Below are 5,955 nucleotides of genomic sequence, written 5' to 3' on the forward strand. Positions count from 1 at the left end.
CCCCAAAATGAAAGACCCACCCCATGAGTCTTAACTCAGAGTTGCAACAGGCTTGAACGAGCCCAGGCACGCCCAGATACCTAGGGCCGAGTCACTGTGAAAACTAACAGACCATAAAAGGAAAGGAATGCAGAACAGACCAGGAGTACCACTCACAGGCCACCTGGCAGGAAGAGATAAGCCCCCAGCCCCCCGACATCCAGGACGCCCCAAACCTGCCAATGTGTGTAGCTATACCTTATTACCTCATCATGTGAAATAGCCAATCATATGTGAACATGTCTATGTGCCTCGTTTGAATCCACCAATCCCCGTAACTATGCATCTGCTTCTGTACGCCCGCTTCTGCTTCCCCAATCCCTATAAAAGCCCCATGCTGGAGCTGCTGGGTGCGCAAGTCCTCCGAAGAGACTGTGTGCCCGCAGGTACCTGTGTTTTCCAATAAACCCTCTTGCTGATTGCATCCGAGTGGACTCGGCTCGGTCATTGGGCGCTTGGGACTCCTCCTGAGGGAAAGGTCCTCTCTGGGGGTCTTTCATTATGGGGGCTCGTCCGGGATTTGGAGACCCTCCGCCCAGAGATCACCGACCACCCACCGGGAGGTAAGCCGGCCGGCGTTTGTCTTGTCTGTTGTGTCTTGTCCTGTGTACGATCGATCAATAGGCTCAGATCTGGGGACTATCTGGGCGGGCCAGAGAAGGAGCTGACGAGCTCGGACTTCTCCCCCGCAGCCCTGGAAGACGTTCCAAGGGTGGTTGGAGGAGAGGGAGATCTGGATCCGTGGCACCTCCGTCCGTTTTCGGAGGGATCCGCACCCTTGATGACTCCGTCTGAATTTTATTGGAGTAGAGGATCCAAGACCCTCGCTGACTCCGTCTGAATTTTTGGTTTCAGTTTGGTACCGAAGCTGCGCGGCGCGTCTGCTTGTTACTTGTTTGACTGTTGGAATTGTTTGTCTTCTTTGTGACCTGACTGTGGTTTTCTGGACGTGTTGTGTCTGTTAGTGTCTTTTTGACTTTTGTTTCGTGTTTGAATTTGGACTGACGACTGTGTTTAAAATCTTGGACCGACGACTGTGTTTGAAATCATGAAACTGTTTGCTTTGTTCGTCGAAGAGTTTTACTTGGTCCCCTTAACGCTTAGTGAGTAAGAAACTTAATTTTGTAGACCCCGCTCTAGTGGCAGTGTGTTGGTTGACAGCCAAAGTTAATTTTTAAAACATAGTGTTTTGGGGGTTGGGGATTTAGCTCAGTGGTAGAGCTCTTGCCTAGCAAGCGCAAGGCCCTGGGTTCGGTCCCCAGCTCTGAAAAAAGGAAAGAAAAACAAAACAAAAACATATAGTGTTTTATCTGTGCTTATGCTCGCAGCCAGCTGTGATGAACTGGGAAAGATTTAAATTTTCCTTGGGAGTAAGGAATCTTAAAGGCGGAGTTTCAGCCGGTATGGCACTTAGTGCATAGCTGCCTAAAAGATCAGAAATGCTGTTAACAGGCTATAAAAAAAGGACAGGCTGTGTTAGAAATGCTACAGGAAGAATGATCTAAAAAGGCTGAGAGCTAAGTGGGGCTATAAGGAAAACAAGAACAGGAAAGGAATTTCTGACATTTGCTCACAGTAGGAGAGCGCTCATTTAGAGAAGTTCTTTAAGGAAGCCTGCCTTATCTGCTGTCCTTATTCCAAGGGAGGAGTCAGTCTCCAACATTAAATTACTTTTCTCACTGATCATCATTAACATGGAGAGTGCCTCTGGTCCTATCCCCACAGCAGCCAGTTCCTGCCCCTATGGTTAAAATGCCCCAGGTTGGGGGACAAAAAGAGCCCCTAAAATAGTTTCAAAGAATCTACAACTGTGAAGAACTTTGTTTTGCCAGTCAGGATTAATGTTTTCTTTTCCATGGGCCTATAGCCCACTGAGACAGTTTGGTAAAGGGCTGTTACTAAAGTCCTGAAAGCCCCAGGTGAACTGGTTACAATTCTTTTGTCAGCTGCTTAGTATCTAGCACCCAGGTTCTAACCATCTCTCCATCCTTTTGTTATTAGTTGTTACTAGAAGCCTAGTGTCATTTGGAGGCTGGTTCTCTTGAGAGGCAAAGCCACCAAGCTGACACTGAAAGGAGGTAGGTACTCCTTAAGGGAAAATCTAAGCCCAGAGAGACAGCCGGTAACAGCTAGGCTGCCTCTCTGCTCGCCTTTCTGTTTCATAGACAAAGCTTGTGCTTATATTTACAGTGGCCTTTTTGTCCAAAAAAAGGCCTCCTGGTTTAGCTGTGTGACTAAATGCTATTTGTCCTCTTCAGTGGACCTCTCTCCTCTAGATTCCCTTCTTGTTTTCTCACCATCCCACGTGAGATGCTTGTTAGTAACTGTTACAGATCTTCTTTACCACTGAGGAAAGACAGAATCCTGCTAGAGGCCAGAAAGAATGTTCCAGACATGGATGGAAGGCTCCTGACTGTTGACTTCAATGCCCCTGAAGGTAGGGAGTGCTCCAGGTCTGCCCCCAGGCTCCGAGGGTGGGTCTCCTAGGGGCTGGAAAATGCCCCACCAATCTGGCTAAGATAAGGAAAGGATATGAAGAGAAAGTTACAGAAACTTGAAGGGTAAAGCTAAGTCACTGAGAGAGTTATTGTAAGTTGCAGAGAAAATAAGTTGATGCGTGGTTCAGGGTCTGTGCAGAAAAGTGGACAGCACCTAATAGCTGTAGAAGAAGATGCAGAGAGACTGAAAAAAAAAAAAAGAAAGAAAGAAAGAAAGAAAGAAAGAAAGAAAGAAAGAAAGAAAGACAGGAAGAAAGAGGATAAAAAGAGCAGGAAGCTAGGGAAGAAAAGAGACAAAAAGAAGAGGAAATTAGAGAGCTAAAGAGAGATAAAAGACAAGAGAGGAACATATACTGGCCACAGTAGTTAGGGAACTTAGGAAGATAGTACCTGGCAACAGAAGAGAATTCCTGGCTAAAGATCAGTGTGCCTAATACGAAGAAAAAGGACATTGGGTCAGGGACTGCCCCAGAAAGAACAAGAGGGGACACTGGAGAGCCTCTTGGTGCTGGCTATGCACAGAGATAGAAGGGAAGCCCGCCCAGTTGTTTTGTGGATACAGGGACCCAATGCTCTGTGCTCCTATGCTCCAGTGGGCCAGTATCCAAAGACCTTGGGTACAGGGGCCTGCTGGCAACAAACAATACTTATGGACTGCCCGAAGAACAGTGGACCTTGGCGTGGGCCGGGTAACCCACTAGTTCATAGTCATCCCTGACTGCCCCCATCCCTTGCTCATGAGAAAATTGCTCCCCAAAATGGCTTGCGTGGGCTGAAATGGCTGGGTGAGGCCATGTGTATGCATATCTACAGACTGTGTATGCGGAGCTTAAGACCTGTCTCAGTGCACCAGTACCTGATGCTGGGAGATGAATGGCTTAGCGCTGTTCTACTTGGAACATATCACTCCTGCCAGCCGGGCACTAACAATTATCACCCAATCCAGGACTTAAACTGTGATAGACTGGCTGATGTTTGCCTTTGAATAGAGTGTCCCAAAAGATGGGACCACTGGTCAGCTGCCATGGACTAGATTCTCCACCTGTTGGGGGCAATCTGGTCACCTTGCTGCCCAATCCGACCTGGAGCCACCACAGCACGAGTGTCAAGCACTGGCAGAAGCCCATGGGTGGAGGAAAGACCTCTGCGACTGGCTGATTGACCCCTGCTGAAAGCCGAGGCTACCTTGTCCACAGACGGGAACAGTTCTCTTCATGAAGGTCAGAGATAAGTGGGTGCTGCCATGGTGGACAACACAATGTCATCTAGGATGGCTGAACCTCAACCCCCCAGTACATCAGTGCCGCAGATGCCTTTGCCATCTCTTGGATGCCCTGATGAAGCCAACAACTGTGAGTACTATTCATTGCTCAGGATATCAGGAGGGAAGAGATTCAGTGACATGGGGCAATAACGAAGCAGATCAAGTGGCTCGAAAAATGGTTATGCAGGAGCCCATCCTGGTTGCAGGCCTGCAAGAGACAGCCACTGAGAACTAGGATTGGACTAAGGGATGGCCTCACTTAGAAAAGGCCCAAATTGCTTAAAAGATAAAGGACAATGGCACACTTGAGGGGAAAGCTATACTCCCCAGAGAACAAAGAAAAGACTCACTTTGCCAAATACAGAAATGGACTCATTTAGGAGATAAAAAGTTTGTCCAAGTAGTTAAGTGTATGTAATAGACTTTAAGATTTTAGCCAGAGAGGCAGTAGAAAGTATAAGGTATGTCAATAAGTGAATGCTTAGCAAGCAAACAGGGCAAAGAGACCTAGAGAGTTTGGTGAAAAGTCGAAGTGAACTTCACTGAGATAAAACCAGAAAAATATAATCACAAGTATCTCCTAGTGCTTGTAGATACTTTTTCAGGAATAGATAGAAGCTTTCCTCACCAAACGAGAGACGGCCTCTGCAATCATCAAGAAGATACTGGAAGAAATCTTCCTCTTGGAATGCCCAAGGTAATCTGGTCAGACAACGGCCCTACTTTCATTGCCAAGGTAAGCCAGGGTGTGGCCAAGTATTTAGAGGTCGATTGGAAATTACATTGTATTTACAGACCTCAAAGTTCAGGACAGGTAGGGTAAATAAATAGAACTCTAAAAGAGACCCTGACCAAATTAACCATGGAGACTGGCGCAGACTGGGTGACACTCCTTCCCTCTTGCTCTCTTCAGAGCAAGAAATACCCCTTCCAGATTCAGCCTTACCCCCTTTGAGATCTTATATGGGGCCTCAGCCCCACTGACTGTATTAGATGATGTTACTGAACCAACATGTCATAGTGCCATAGTAATAATGATTTGTGTGCCAGGCTAAAAGACCTACAGGTGATACAGAAAGAAATCTGCTCAGAGCTGGCAGCAGCCTATGCCCTGGGGACCCCTGAGACATCTCACCAGTTCCAGGTCGGAGACTCGGCTACATACGATGGCACCGAACCCAGATACTCACTGGAAAGGACCGTACCTGGTTCTGCTGACCACCCTGACAGCCATCAACTCTCAACCCTCACCAGCCGTGTACTAGCTGTTGGGGCTGAGAGCTGGGACCTAGAGGGAAACTCAGATCTTCAAAAAGCTCCCTAGACTTAATTTCATGTTTGCCCCGGGTTTTATCAAGATAGGTGTGGGGATAGGCTTGATTTCTATTACAAATGATGTAACATTGCATATGTTAGTACTCCTAACACTTCTTGGGACTGTGCCTCAGGGATCACAATCTGTATAAGTTTAGAAGTTCTAAAAGCTAGTCATGACCTTGGTGTGTAGGTTTAGATAGTGTCCAGATTGGAATCCTGATGCTAAAGACTTAGTAAGAAGAAAAAAAAAGAGTTGAGAATTACTTAAGGCTATCTAGGTGCTGCAAGGGCAGCACAAGGACATCTGCCATTGCCCTGCAATGCAAGGTTTATAGAGAATTCAGAACTGCCATTGACTCAGATATAAAAAGAGTGAAAGACTTTTTAGCTGACCTCCAAGAATACCTAACCTCCCTCTCAGAGGTAGTCCTTCAGAATAGGAGAAGATTAGACCTGATATTCCTTAAAGAAGGAACCTGTGTGCTACACTGAAAGAATGTTGTTTCTATGCAGACCATACAGGATTAGTGAGAGATAACATGGCTAAGCTCCGAGAACGCTTGGCCCAGAGACAGAAGCTGTTTGATTCCCAACAAGGCTGGTTCGAGGGGTGGTTTAACCGATCCCCTTGGTTTGCTACCCTGGTGTCCACCTTGATGGGACCCTTAATCATCCTCCTCCTAATCTTCCTCTTTGGCCCCTGCATTCTAAACAGATTGATGCAGTTCATAAAGAACAGACTCTCAGTCATTCAGACGCTTGTTCTCACCCAACAATACCAGAGGGTAAGACAACAGGAAGAGATTCCTTAGAATTCGATTTGAGTAAAGGATTTTA

General features: G+C 46.7%; 1 long non-coding RNA gene across 2 annotated transcripts; it reads left to right on the top strand.

Annotated features, from left to right (window-relative positions):
* The first annotated feature begins 355 nt into the window (after window positions 1-355).
* On the top strand, window positions 356-5,101 carry LOC147999783 (uncharacterized). 2 transcript variants are annotated; one of them, XR_015642538.1, is made up of 2 exons: window positions 356-602; window positions 4,852-5,101. It is a non-coding gene; the product is annotated as an uncharacterized LOC147999783 (long non-coding RNA). The 2 variants fall into 2 exon arrangements; XR_015642537.1 differs by lacking the exon at window positions 356-602 and adding an exon at window positions 2,298-2,476.
* Window positions 5,102-5,955: the final 854 nt, after the last annotated feature.

This window comes from Rattus norvegicus, chromosome 18 (genome assembly GCF_021556685.1).
Source record: "Rattus norvegicus strain SHRSP/BbbUtx chromosome 18, alternate assembly SHRSP_T2T, whole genome shotgun sequence".
Lineage (NCBI taxonomy): Eukaryota > Metazoa > Chordata > Mammalia > Rodentia > Muridae > Rattus > Rattus norvegicus.